The 15258-nt window shown below is 37.1% G+C and overlaps 1 protein-coding gene across 1 annotated transcript in view; it reads right to left on the bottom strand.

Annotated features, from left to right (window-relative positions):
- LOC129580583 (uncharacterized) overlaps positions 1-14777 on the bottom strand; it is a 101427-nt gene extending 86650 nt beyond the window's left edge. Inside the window, exons 1-2 of the mRNA XM_055471167.1 lie at positions 13725-14777; positions 12843-13547 (exon numbers count right to left, since the gene is read on the bottom strand). The gene's annotated coding sequence lies outside the window, so the exon portion shown is untranslated. The remainder of the gene's footprint in view (positions 1-12842; positions 13548-13724) is intronic.
- Positions 14778-15258: the final 481 nt, after the last annotated feature.

Raw genomic sequence — 15258 nt, forward strand, 5'->3', positions numbered from 1 at the left:
TCTCTCTCTCTCTCTCTCTCTCTCTCTCTCTCTCTCTCTCTCTCTCTCTGTGTGTGTGTGTGTGTGTGTGTGTGCATTTTCTATTTTTCCATGAAGTCGGCCTTACTTTTTAACAATATAATGGTAATATCCCGTTTTTTTCGTCTCTCTGTGTGTCTCTTGACTATAGGATCAACCATTGACGTAAGTATGTGTGGAGGGATTTTTATGCAGTAAGCCGATAACGAAATTCTGTTTGCACATCCATTTTACACCTCGGATTGGTCTATGCAAAGCCGTCCCGCTAATCTACCCTCAACTCTTTAAACAATTTAATCATGCACCACATTCTTTCATCGAGGAATTGCGAATGCAAAATGGTTTAGCTAAGGCTTTTTTCTGCTCCTTCATTATTCTCTTTAATGAATTGAAATGGATGGAAAGCAATGCGGCCGAAGCTCTGAAGCTTTATGAAATGCTTTGAGCTGTGCGGAATATCGGTGTTTACATTCCAGTATGAGAGAAGCACAAAGCATTTGATGGAAATGATATTCAAAGAAACAGATGTTCTGTGATAAAATTGCAAATATCAACCACAAAAACCAGCCGCCAAAGCGAGTGGAGAAACTATTCTGTGTGTGTATGTGTGTGTGTGTGTGTGTGTGTGTGTGTGTCGGTGAAATCCCTTTGCTTCGTTCGAAAAGCAGCAAACACACACACAAAAAAGAGATTTTTTTTCTTTCTTCTCTGTATCCATTTGCTGTGATTCTTTTATTTTGAAAATGTTCCATCTATATAACAATTGTATGCCGCTCGCGCGTTTTGCTGGATCGACGAAAATGATGGGAATTTTTGTTACGTATGTGTGTATGACAAAAGAAATTTCCATCTCAAGCTTCACTCATTTTGCATGTCTCATCCAACTAATTCATATTTACGTTGTCGTTTTCAATACGGGAGGAATAACACAAATGCAAACACAAAACATGTGGAAATCTGAATTGGAAATGATTTTGAAAGTGCGGTGAAAATAGATGGTGTATATGATTGTGCATGCAGATAATAAGGCGACGGAATGTGTACCGCACACCAAAAAATAGGAAACCTTAAAATCCGAAACCATAACGCAACCGAGAGCCGTGTGGCACCAGATACACACATGTGAATTCAATGTGGACATTTCCATTTCCATATCAATAAGATCATTCATTCATTTCGAATGGAATAAAATAATAATTCTATGCTAGGTGGCTCATTGGTTCGTTTGCTTGTGGCACAGCCAATTTTATGAGGCGCAACGCTATATTTTTTCGGCATACTCAGACCAAAGCTATTTCTATTCACTCTTTATTTTCCTCCATGTATTGGAAATAGAATTTCAACTATTTTCATTTGACTTTGATATTCCTGGCCACATGGTGACAACATACTACCTGCCGAATCGAACCAACGAGTTCGACGCGCCAAACAAACACATAACGGTCGCATCACATCCGCAACGTTCTGCAAACAAAGGCATAGGTGTACCGACGAATTAGTGGCTGTGTGCTGCTTCTGCTGCAGCATGGAGAACTACCGATGAATTTTACGGAATTCGGTGCTACATTTTGCCATGAACGTATGGGGAAGCAAACGACCACCACAGGATGCGATAGTAAGCATCGATAACGTTTATTTATATGGCACAATAAAAAAAAATGTGGCATGATATCGTTTTATAATATCGATAGCGATTAATCAGGTATTCAAAACCATTTATTGATTACTTTGTGTGCATATTATCATTTTGTTAGTCATAAAGCATAAACGTTGATCGGTTGATGGTTGAGTTGCGGATATATTTTTAGCAAACACATTCCATGTGTGTGTGTTTATGTATTCTTTTTTATCCGAAAAGGTATCTATTCGTATTCAAATTAAAGCATGGTCGAGCTCTGTTGGAATGATGGGTTGGAGGGAAAAAAAATACTGAAATGTATAGACGTGTGATTGAGAATCGGTTGAATGACAGAGGGCGGTTTGAAAATGCGCAATTTCATTCTAGAAAATGAAAGTACAAAGAAGGGGGAAATTGATAAATAATGTGTCGAAATAAAAGAGTGGTGGAAAAGGTCCATGAATAAATTATCATTAAGCTCAATACTTTCGAGTTTTGAAACAAGGGGAATTCAATTGAAAACAGAAAAAAATTGATGCCAAGGTAAAATCGTCTGCATTGACTGATTTCATGCACTCCATTTCTCCCACCTTCAGTTTTGGTCTGACCATCAAAGCGCGTTTAAAATCAATAACAAGTAACAAGTTTGGTTTTACGATTTTTTTCTTTCTTTTCCTCTTTTTACACCGTTAGAATTTTTACGTTTGAAAAAAAAACCGAAAAAAAATCGCACATTTTTCCCATTCAGAAATCGAATTCTAATCGGCGATCAAAAAGGGTCAAAAAGGAGACGTCGATAAAAACAGCCAAATTGCACTTTTATGTTCGTTTCTCTATTATCAAATTGTGGAGTTTGCCTAAATTGCTTTACACGGTCCATTGAAAATGCTGAAACTTCGACGGAAAGAGCAATAGAATGGCAGCAGAAAGAGGCACCAAAATTCGAACGCTACTTGAGTCAATTTGCAAGTAGAAACATTGAATTTCCAAACTCGGTCCTCATTTTTATGCGAATCATGAGTAGCCCAAGATGTGAGGGGAGTAAAATGTAACAAATTTATCCACCGAGTGGAGGTATCGTGTGACAATTTAAATGGCAACAACTTTGTCTTTATTCCAATACTTGTTGCTAGAGCATAACTTTTCATTGCCTCATCGAGAGTGAAAGAATAATGTGCTGTTTTATAGAGATAGACCATGACGTTTTTTTTCTTTCCTTTTCTTTTTATTATTAAAACACATTATATGAATGGCGATGTTTCGGAAATTTGATCGATTCATTCTCATTCGATTAGAAATTCTGTGCCATTTATTCGGATTCTTTCGTGGAAATGTCTATGTTACGCCAGTTTTCCATGGATCATTTTCATTCGTGTTCTCTCAGTGTGCTATTCCGGGTGCGAGCATCCAACGGAAGACGGTATACACATATAACATCTGTTGCGTGCGCTGCAGCCACGTTACAATTCAGATTGAATTATATCTAGGTAATTAGGGCCCTGTCATCTTCTCCAACACAAAGCTTGTGCTCGCTCGTTCAGGATATCATTATCTATTTTACTTCATTGAGCTGCTTGCATATTTTATGTGCACGAATGTTTTAATGTGTATATCATATTCCACGAGCTATAGCGCATTTCATCAATGTCTGAAAAATGTATTCATACTTTCCCTCTTCCTTGTCAACCATCACATTTGCGTTTCTTATTGATTTTTTTCTGTAGCAAATAGTCCTACGGACATTCTGAGATGTAGTAACACCAGAAACCGCGCACGTTCAAAAAATAATTTTAAAGATTAAATTATAGTTTTACATTTTCGATATGTTATCAATATGTTAATAACCAAAATATCGGAAAATTTCTAATAACTCAAACATAACATATTATTAGATTAATAAGATTCTACGATATTATTAACATATTATCTTATTATTAATAAGATCGCCATTTTATTAAAAAATTAATAAGTTCCAGTTATTAAAAAAATAATAACGATATTATTAAAATATTAATAAGAAAATCGGATTTTATTAACCAATTTTTTTCGGTCCAAATGTTGATTTTTCTTCACAATTTTTTTCAAAGTTTCATACTAAAAACATATCAAATATTGTCAGACGACGAAATCTTGAAGAAAAATGCATCTGACAATATTTGACATGTTCTTAGTATGAAGATTTGGAAAAAAAATTGTGAAGAAAAATCAACATTTGGACCGAAAAAAATTGGTTAATAAAATCCGATTTTCTTATTAATATTTTAATAAGATTATCTTATTAATAATAAGATGGATCTTATTAACTTTTTAATGAAATGGCGATCTTATTAATAATAAGATAATATGTTAATAATATCGTAGAATCTTATTAATCTAATAATATGTAATGTTTGAGTTATTAACGCCCCCGTTAATAAAATGTTAATAATAATTAACATTAGTATGTTAATGCCTGTAAATCTATAGATTAAATCGATGAAATTTGTGCGAGAATCGAATATTCACTCAACCTACAAACTTCCGGCCCGGTCGATTTCTCATTGTTGCCGCTTTGCTGATTGATTTTGTGCGTGTCTTTGAATGACATTTTTTCGGCGTTCTATTTTTAACATTTGTTTTGTTTGAGCCGCAAATTACATCTTACAGCCTGATTTTAAAGCATGCATACACCCAATGAGTGAGGGAGAGGGAGAGACAGACGAAGAAAGAGCAAAAGAAGCAACACGCCTAATTCTTGTCATAACGCAAATATTTAGGCGCGCCAGAATATCGAATGAATCTTATAATCTTTAAATCAGTTTCTTTTAGAACCGTAGCACAGAAGAGGCAGAAAAAATAATCGGAATAAGCAGATGTTGAAACTCATTCAAAAGTCAATGAGATTGAAACTTAAGCCGATGTTTGTATAGTCATCGAAACGACACGATTTTTCATCTTCAGTTTCCGAATTAATATAGTAGCGATTCGTAGTACTCGAATTTCGTCGTCTCTTTTTTTACAGCCTCAATGCATATGCACAGACACACGGTCGTTTATGATAAATGACAATGCAGTGACTCTTGTATGGAGAGCACAAAGAATGAAAGAATGTAACCGCAGCTACGAAATGTGCGTAAAATCACTCGCTTTGTGGCTGTATAGATTTCTTTCCTTCTTCTTCACAGTGCTGTCTACTGCCTTGGTGTGTCATTTACACCTACCCATTTCAAACGCGAATTCGATAGCATGTCATAAATGAATTCAAAACACCAACACTAAACAATCATGCCGTCGCCATTATACACCTCTTTTTTTCTGCATGTGTTCTGCGGCATTTCTGCAGCACCACTTAAATGGGTTGAATGCCAAATTGAAAAAAAAAACAGCCCAACCATTGAATAATGAGTTGCAAAAACAAAAAACAAAATAAAACTTAAAGATTTGGCGACGTAACCGCCAATTTTGAAAGTATTGCGTGGAACAATATCCAACATGGGCGAGTCTGAATCGCGAGACGGCTCCATTTTCAATAATATTAGATAATAATTTTTTTTCGTTTGCGCTCTTTTGGTTTATTCGTTGAAGCGTGAGTGTCCTTGTTTTGAGATGAATTTCAAATTGAGCGTTTGGTCTTGTGCAACCCAAAAACAAAACGTTCTTTGAACAGAACGCAGCAGCGACGAGCGAGCGAGAAAAAAACCGACGGCTAGAATTCGTCTATGAAACTTTTCAAAATTGTTTTTGTCTTGGTTCAAAAATAGCATCTCGTCTTAATAGCATCTCTTCAAAGGAGATAAAAATATTCACGGTTCACTTAATGGAAGTAATCTCGTTTGATTTGTCTGTTCGTGATAAAGATACATCTTTATCGATAGGTAAACAAAATCGAAGAGCAAACTTTTCTCAAAACGAATGTCGACGCGTCAATTGCATTAGAGTTTTTGTTGGAGTTTACCAAATTTTAATGTGTTTTTTTTTCAAATACACACCGAGATGCTTATCGGCCACTGGGTTTGATATGTAAAACATATCTAAACAAAGTGTATGCACAATGCGATAGTCTGCTTTGAAACAGGTACACACCAATCTAATACGTATCATGAAACGAAATATGAATTTTCACTCAAATATAGCGATCAAATGATAAGATAATGAGCCCTTTTCTTCTTCTTCGACGCTTGTCGTCTTTTGTTTGTATGCCTTCACTTTCCGAGAACAATCAAGTGCATGAGCAGGTATTCGAAAACATATAGACTGGAGAATCAATGAACTCACATGCATAAAATGACTTTGAATGCGGACGACCATTGAATTTTTATTGCCTTAAATTCGTGTTTTTTTCGGTGCAGTCATACGATGACAATAAGTGTCGATGCGTGTATGTTTGCAAGTAAACGAAAATAAGCTGGCAGCACGTTCGTCTTCAGATCGATGGGCCGAGAGAAGAAAAAGACAAACACGTCGCAACTTCAATACACCGCAGCCGACGACGACATTGACGACGTCGACGACGACAACAACAAACGGGTTCATAGTGTAAATGTAAATACACCATCGACTTTAATAAAGAGTGAATCTTACGTTGCTTTTATGTATTAGGCCATTTATCTTTTTATTGTTTCAACGGCCTGAGAATCGTGTGTATTATTTACCACGTAGTAGTGTTTTGCTTCCATTGCAATAAAAATAACTTTTTCTTCTCTGTTGCCTGCTTATTTGTAACGTTCTTCTTGTCCTCCCGCCACGCACAGCACCAAAGTGTGGTAATGGTTGTCGCATTGCGCACTTCATAAGAAATTTGCTCGCTGTTAGATAAATAGGAATGCTTTCAAGCGTCATTGGTTCACATAAATTGCCCAAGTACATGGGATTTTATTTGTCAAGCACCTCAAATCTATGGAATATATGATGAGTTTTTCATTTCAACATTTCCGCCCCGTTGAACCGAGGGAACCGTTCTTTGTGCTCCAACGGTAGCACTAACTATTCATTACGGGTCGGCCGAAGGCATTTCGGACAGGTATCTGGTTGGTTAGTTGATTTTCGTCTCCTTTTTTTCTCGCTGACATGGCATAATACGCAAAATTACATGCATTAGCAGATGTTACATTCAGATAGAAAATGAAATTAATTCAACACCAACGAACAAATAATAATACACGCAATCCATTATAATCTTGATTGTGCGTTTCCTCATGCTGATCCCATACAATTTTCGCTTCATCGCCGTATTTATCATTGTCTTATTGTAAGTCCAAAATAGGCAATGGGAATAGAATTCCCTACTTTTCTTTATTAAATTTATCAATTTTCCTAATTTCATCGTGGTGCCGCTGCTGTTGCTGGTGGTTCTGCTGCTGATGATACGGCTCTGCCATAAGCATCGTATATATGTCATTATTGAGCATACAGAACGACCGAAAAGGTGTAAAAAGAAGTGAAGAAAGAATATGTTTGAGATTGACAATGGTATTGTGTGTTTTGTCATTTTGGACTTGGGTTTGTGTGCACTGTTTGTGTACATAATGACGAGACGTGTTCTTCCGCAAAATGAAAGAATCTCATTGGTAAGGTTTTTTTCCCCTCTGCCTTTATTTATATATATATATTATTTTGGGTGCGGTACTGAAAACTGAGCATGAACAACCGTTTAAACCATTTGTCAATAAAGCCTAACGATTTGTTTATGGAACCGAATGCAATGTCAAACATTGGATTATATATCCAACATATACATTGGTTTCATTGACCGTTTAAGCCGATGGAACTGTAGCACAAGCCACAAATACCGTAGCGTTCCAAATTCAAACTGGTTTGTTTAATATTATGAAAATTTAATTGGATTTTAATTTTTATTGGTAGCCTCCTCATAACTTGCATAAACATTTTGCACATTCAGTACTTTTTAACGGTCATTGAATTATTTATAAATCGGTTGCCCCTGAAATGCGATTGAAAAGTTAAACTGCGTGAAATGGAAACAAAAATTGAAAGAGAAAAAAAAGAGCGACGGTTCGTCAAGCAATTTCGTTTATTGAATTCCAATAATTTATTATTATAATTTTGGAGCGCAACTGACCATTTGGAATTACCGACTTGTATGAGTCTCTGTGCGCTTTTTTTCTTCGTGCACATATTTTTGCATCGGTCGTGATACATGAGCAGAACACATACACACAGACACCGCACTCACTCTTGATGAAATGAATGAATGAATGAATGAATGACCGGACGGACGGACGTGGACATACAAAGTGCGCATATGGTTCGTTTACTTTGGGCAGTTTTTGTGTTGCCGTCGTTTTGCCTCCGTTCACGAGAGTTTTTAGACATGAGAGTGAAATAATAATTAATCAACGAATTAACGCTGCTCGTTATACAATTTCCCCACTTTTGGCGCAATTAATTGAATAGCTTTTGTACACATTTCTTTTCTTTCTCTCTTGTCGTAAACTCATAAATTTGCACAATATTCATAAAGTATGCGGCCAATTCTCTCTTTCGACGTTCGCAACATAACTTGAATTGGCCCGTTCTTTTCGCTATCGATCGACTGGAAATGGCGCAGATCAATTGTGATTTTTGTTTTGCACGCGGCTTACATCATTTTTAATAGGACGCCATTCGCTCGTCAGTTTGCCATTTATATTTGAGCCGAAGCGATAAATCACAATTGAAATCGAAACGAACGAACGAGAACGAAAAAAACTGCGGAAAATCCTGTTTCAATCTAAATGAGGAAATTATTTGTGTTCAGCCAGTTTTTTTGCGCTTTTTTCGCATGCGAATAGTTCTCGAAGTAAATGGCCGGTCATTTTATAAATGTGTATTGGAAACGAATTTTTATGTTGAACAATCAACCAGAAATCATCAATTTTTTTCCTTTGGCTGTATCGAGAAAAAAAAATGCCAACAATCCTGAATAAAACATATTTCGACGATTGAAAATGAAAATAAATGATGGCTTTTTTGCGATTGTGTGACGGATATATTTTTTTCGCTATCTCTGTTGGAATAACAGTTTTCATTCATGACCAAACATTTCACCATTTATTGATGGTTTTTCGGCATATTGGCATATATGCGAACAACGGTACAAGAAGGAATAATTCAACAGCAGGAAAAAAAACCGCAAGAAGCAAACGCCACTGGTATATCCAAGTAATTGTCGATAATTGAACAATTTGTATACGCGCATTCAACTTGTACCAACAATGTGCTCACACTCAAACACATAGTACACTGCTCGATCACATATGCCCGTGCACACCCCACCAATGCCAGATGTACAACGCATTTATTGTTTGCGCTGCAGAACACTCCATATAACAAGACACTTGCACACAAATCACAACTTTTACACTGTAAATTAAATGGTTTTCCCATAAACATAAATCGATTGCATTCGATTTCTTTCTCTCCACGGAAAGATATCACGGCATCTGAGACGGTGCGAGAAAACAACGGATATTTGTGTATTCTTTCGGTTGAATGTGCCAGCTTGAAAGCGAGCGAGCGCACCAAAGCAAATAACGTATAACAAACACCGTGCATTTTGATATTGATGTGAACTACTTTGGTGCATTCGATAGAATGTGCGAAGAGCGAGAGATAAAAATAACCAACAACACCAAACCAATTCAAAATGTGATGAAAATGTTCACGAGCTCATATTTTGTTTTGGAATGAGCTGAGTGAGAAGAAAAAAGTGAGAGAGAGAGAGAGAGAGAGAGAATGCAACGACTGTGGAACGGTTTGAGATGCTTGTAACAAGCACAGTAATTTCATGTGCATTTCCTCTCTTTCTCCCAACTGATTCGATGCATTTCGGAGTGTTGTTCGCAGTTTGTACTATTTATTTGGATTTTATTATGAATTTGAGCCACGTAGTTGCTGCTACTGCTCCTCTATTAGTTGCTAGCACCACAACGACGTTGCCTCACACAAATAAGCCATTAGACTGGTCAGCACCCACTTGATTGAAACGCCAAATATTTACAACCAAACACCGTCAAAATCATGAATAGAGAATGCGATTGTTGATCATAAAATTGCTGTTTGCATTGGACAAAAGCCGAATGATGTGTCTGCATCGGGCAGTCTATTTGCAGTGTTTACGTGTCGGTTAATACATGAAATTGGTGCACTTAATTTGCGTGCATTGTGTGGAATAAAATCCGTTTTCATTAACAAACTTCCAACATGAAGCATTTTCGAATAGATTGCTGCTGTCTGTTTTGTCTACATCTATGCTTGTATCTTCCTCTCACTTGCTCTTGTTGCTCCATCTCGCTTCTGCGCCCATTGTTTCTGTTGTGTGTGCGTCGCTTATTTCGTGTTAGGCGTTTTAATATGACGGTAATGCACGTTGTTAGATGCAATCGGTTAATGTAACGCGCGAAATTTTATTGTATATGAATCGAAAACCTGATGCTGCTGCATTCAATTCGTGCTCGAGTCTCTCTCTCTATCTATCTCTGTGTGTGTTTGTGTTCATTGTATCGCGATTGCTTTGCTCGCGGTTGTATTTGTGTACACAGTTTTATGATAGGTGTTTATAGAATCAAAACCCTCCGATCCATCGATCCATTACATGCGAAACTTGCACTTAGCGCAACGAGAGTTTATTTGGAACAATACCATGTACGGTTAATTATGTGGTTTCTGTTGTTCCGAAACGAATGAACGAACGAGCGAGCGCAACGGCTCAATCTCTCGTGATTACGTGACGAACCAAAATAAGGCAAGGAAACCAATACCAAATTCTCGTGCGGTTATTTTTTCTTTTTTTTTCATTCTTCCAATCGAAACATAAAATGTTTATTTAAATATCGCTTTTCATTGTGCTAGGGAATATTAATTTCATTACTTTACGTCACTCAACATGTCGATCGTTATTGTTTTATTATTATTATTTGGATGCTACTTTAAAGTGAGCATCTAGAACAACAGATACACACTCTCGAATCATGAGCGTAACCATTAATCAAAAAAAAGTTGCCATATGGTTTTGGCTGCGCTCATTTTTGTATTCCGTCGACTTTGTGAGTGCGTCTTTTTTTCCCGTTCGCTTTGAATCTCATATTTACAGCTTTTCCCTATCAGACAATATTTTTAAGCTATATCCATGGCAATGAATGTTTTGGTACACAGCATTCGGTTGATTTGCAAATGGGGAGGAAAGAATGGCGTTTCCACCGGCTTAAGTTGTAATAGGAAAAAATTATCTCAGTTTTTTTTCCAAACCAAATTACGGAAAGAAGCTTAAATGCGAAAAAAAAGTCAGTCTGGCGGACTTTTGGAAACGCCTAAGATTCATGCGGGCGGAGCGCGTAACAAAACATTCTTGTCAATTTGTTCGATTGCAATTTATGTATTCGTACACCGCAAGCGTTTTGGGGTCTTGAACCTACATCGCAAAAGAAATTAATCCAGCGTGATCAGTTCGCTACGAAAGCAAAAAAAAAATGCTTTTATTTTTCTTTCTGTTCGTTTTGTGCACGTAGGTATACAGAGGCGGACCATCGAAAAAAAAATGCTATTTTTATTATGTCATAATATCAAAACAGACATTATAATGCGCATCGTTGTTTATTTGTTTTGGAAAGTGTTTTTTCGGTTGTTTTGACATTGCCTCGGAATTTATGCTTCTTTCGAGCGTTTTGGTATACCACGACGCACAAGTTGACAGCGCTCACGAGCGAACGAGCCAGCCAACTGAGAGTTGCAACACACCGGAGTAAACACAGCGAGACGAAGTGCACTGGGGTCTTCGTGAAAACTGTTTATTCTTGTCGTTTTGTATGCTTTTGACTTTATATTCTCCCGTTTTCGTTCCTTTACGAGCAACGGACTTTTCAAGACGGCGACCGAGAGAGGGAAAAAAGTCAACCAGACAAACATTGCAACTAGTCTATTCAGCGAATATATATATATATTGGATAGATGTGTTTTGTTCGTTGGCTTTTCTGAATGCCGCATATGAAAATGTGGTCAAACAAATGGGAAAAATTATTTTATTCATGTCATGTTCCTGTCTCAATATGCGGCCGCGCCAACTTTTATTCCGTCACTTTCTCTCACTTATGCTCATTTTTTCTGCCTCTTCATCTCGGCTCAACGGGCCGAGCGTTTGACTATCTCATTATTTTCCTAACGCATTTGTTTTTCTCTGGTGGATTAATTGAATGTGGTTGTGCACTTTTCGCCGTCACCTTCATTCATTACAGCATGAGTTCGCTGATTCAATATGCATTCTCCGAATGTGCCGCAAATTGACAAGATATGAACACCGTACATCGTATCTCTCTTTTTTTACTTCTATGCTCTGTTCGCCGTCATTGTGTGGATATATGAATTAGTGCTGAGTGCAAACATTCACTGTTGCTTTATGACTTTTGTACGTTTGGGACCATTGAAACCACAACGAAATCGACAAAAAAACACACAGAATTTGTTTCTTATTTTCCGACATATGCACAACTACATGCAATGGGGAAAAAAAGAGATGCGACGTGTTCAAACGAATGGTAACGAATGCTGACAACACTTCAAAATGCACCACAAGTGAATTGGTTGTGTGTATTTCTCTATTTCTGAAAATTAGTTGGAATGCGATGTGACTTTTGTGCGCTCACAAAATGAGGAAAAATAAATTACATCACATAGACAACAAACGCGTAGCGTTCCGCCGAGAGACACACACACGTGGAGAGAGAAATGGTGATATGGTCAAGCGAATGTGGAAAAATGGCAAAAAGTTATAAAATAGTGCGGTTATTGCACATAATAAAGTGAAGGCGAGTGCCCATAAATATCGTGATAGTCAAAGACATTCGATTCGATCCAATTTGAAGATATGTCATTTCATGCTATTTTCACTGATCGTCTGGCGAAAAAGAGAAAAACACTCCAGCCACAGCAGCAGCAGCAGTAGCAACGACGGTGACGACAATAACCTGCAAAATGTTGTTTATTTGAAACAAATGCATTCGCATCAACGGGCAAAACCTTTCATTTCGAATGGCAAAGCGTACACCGACCAAAAACAAAAAAAAACCAACGCATAAACAAGACATATTTTTCTGCAGTTTGTTGCATTTGAAGCAAATTAATGCTTTGCAGCGGTCGGTTGTTAATTTTGATGAAGTAGCTCGTTTCTTGTTTATCTGGGAGTGAATGAGAGAGAAAAAGTCATGGCTAACAAAATTCAACTGTATGTATTTACCTTGTGGATTCCAATTGTAGTTCCTATTTTTGAATGTGATGCGCGTTTTTCTGCTCGCAGCGAAAATGCTTTAATTCCGACGAGAGAGCGAGAGAGAGAGAGAGAGCACAAAATAAAAACGAATAATTTGTGCGGCGCTTGTAATTTTTAACTTCGTGATGGTTTGTTGGTTTTTCCGTCTCTCTTAACTCTAATAAATTACACTCGTTTTTCTCTCTTCTTTCTCTTTATATGTCAAATGCACCGCAGTGTTGTTTTTTTTTTAATTTGGTGAACATTTTATTTTTTGGGTACTATTTCATTTTGCAAAGCACTCAGACACAGTCGTTATTGATCTTGACACAAAATTATTTCCACTTTCGAATTCAAGTGTGGAAAGCAACAGAAAATAAAAACTGAGTAAAATTCACATTCACACACTACAGCACTAAACTAACAGAATATTTTTTCGTTCACTCTCCGACTCTGGTCGCCGATTCTAATTTTGACTTCTTTTTTTTTAAATTAATTTGTCTTGTTGTTTTTTCTTTTTCGTCTGGGATTTTCGTTAAAAACAATAAATGAATTTCCAAAGTTGGACCGAAACATGTAAAATCCTCACTTGATTTACACAACTAAAACATCACCGCAGAATGTGAGTATCGGTTGGTTTAATATTTCGATACGGACAAAAATGCAGTTTTTTTCCCCTTGTCGCTTTTCTTTCTGATGGAGGATTTCAAATGGATTAACAATTTCTGAAGATTTAACAACACATCAACATTTACGAAGAACAAAAATAAAACTGATTCTATTTTCGAACTGCATGGAAATATTTAACACCGTTTGAATAAAACTTTTAACGTTAAAAATTAAGCTAGGCGACCCAAATGGACGAAATACCATTGCTTTTGTATGCGATGAATATAAATTTGAACAGAAAAAAATGCCGTGTTTGTTTTGTCGTTTTATTCTTTTTCTGTGAAATTTCGAAAATGCGTGCTTTGTTTACACAAAAAATAATAGCAAGCGGGAGACGCATTTCAATTTAAATGCTTCACATTCGGCGTATGTGTGTGTGTTTTTTTTCTTCATTCGGTGTATAAATGTTTTTCTTTTATATATGTATTACACAACAGAAATATTTTATTTTCTTCCAAAATGAATTTAAGCCAAACAAATGAAACCGCACCAAGGGGAAAGAAAAAAAATGACGTCAATATACATATATAAATTTTGGTATAGTATGTGCATAAATTGTTGTCATATGTGTGTAATTAAATGAGCACACGCTTCTTTTTTTTTCAGTCGGCCAAGAATAACAATTCGAACGGTGCGCTTGTACTTTGAATTGCGTCGCGTTTATGCAAATATTGAATCGTTTTCGAAATATTTCTTTCGGTTATAATGGTTCACAAGCACACATAGCCACACACACACACACACACGACACGCACACTCAGCTTGAACAGATTTGATATATCAAAGTTATCGGAATGTTGACTGTTTGATTTTTTCGCTTATTTCTTTTTGCGTCGAAGAAGCAACTGGTAACCAAAACCACCGAAAAATAAAGTTTTACTCTTTCGCGCAAATGTTCAAGTTCTGTGTTGATATTCGGGTTTGAATGTCTGATTTATTTTGCTTTTTCGTCGGTTTATTTCCAATACATTCACTGGTAGCACCTTTAAATCCCGCTCGGTGAACTGTGATTGCAAGAGCGTTAGCCGCAAATGTGATCAAATGCAGTAAGATATGTGTTTATAGTCAATGAATAAGTCGAAAACAATTTATCGCGATAAGCTGTGGCATTGCCATACGGCAAAGACGTCGGTTACACACAAAATTGTTGCCAGATTGTCGTGGTCGTATTCGTCGTCGATGTCGTTTCGCGCGCTATAACGGTAATGTACACGACCGATATCCGATAGACTCTCAGCTAAACTGAATTCATAGTGGCCACTACAGCACCGTAGATGCCATCACAGCTCGAGCGCGCGTTCAACAACACAGCTGAGCACATACAGTACACACGTTGCCTCTGTCGTTGTTCGTATTTGCGTCAGTGAAATGCAAAAACGCGGCATCGGCTCCCATATATCTACTCATGACGGTCGTTTTCCCCTCCTTTTTCCTCATTGAACTTGCCCACGCATTACCATAACATTGCCTCGTGCAACTAGTACACAATGTCTCACCGTATACGACTTGATGTTTGGCTGCGTCATCGGCTGCGCCATTCCCCTTTGCAACACGTGAACATCGAGAGAACCTTTAATCACATATAAACAATGCGGAGAAAAATTGAAAGTCGACCATATTTCAATGTGATTCTATCTGAACCGGTTTTTTCTTTCACTGCTTCTCTCTCATCTCGCATTCACTCTCTTGAAATAAAAAATAGAGGTATTTTCTCCCATAGAGTCTTACCATTTTT

This window comes from Sitodiplosis mosellana, unplaced genomic scaffold (genome assembly GCF_009176505.1).
Source record: "Sitodiplosis mosellana isolate CC-2019 unplaced genomic scaffold, AAFC_SMos_1.0 Smas_scaffold_1, whole genome shotgun sequence".
Classification (NCBI taxonomy): domain Eukaryota; kingdom Metazoa; phylum Arthropoda; class Insecta; order Diptera; family Cecidomyiidae; genus Sitodiplosis; species Sitodiplosis mosellana.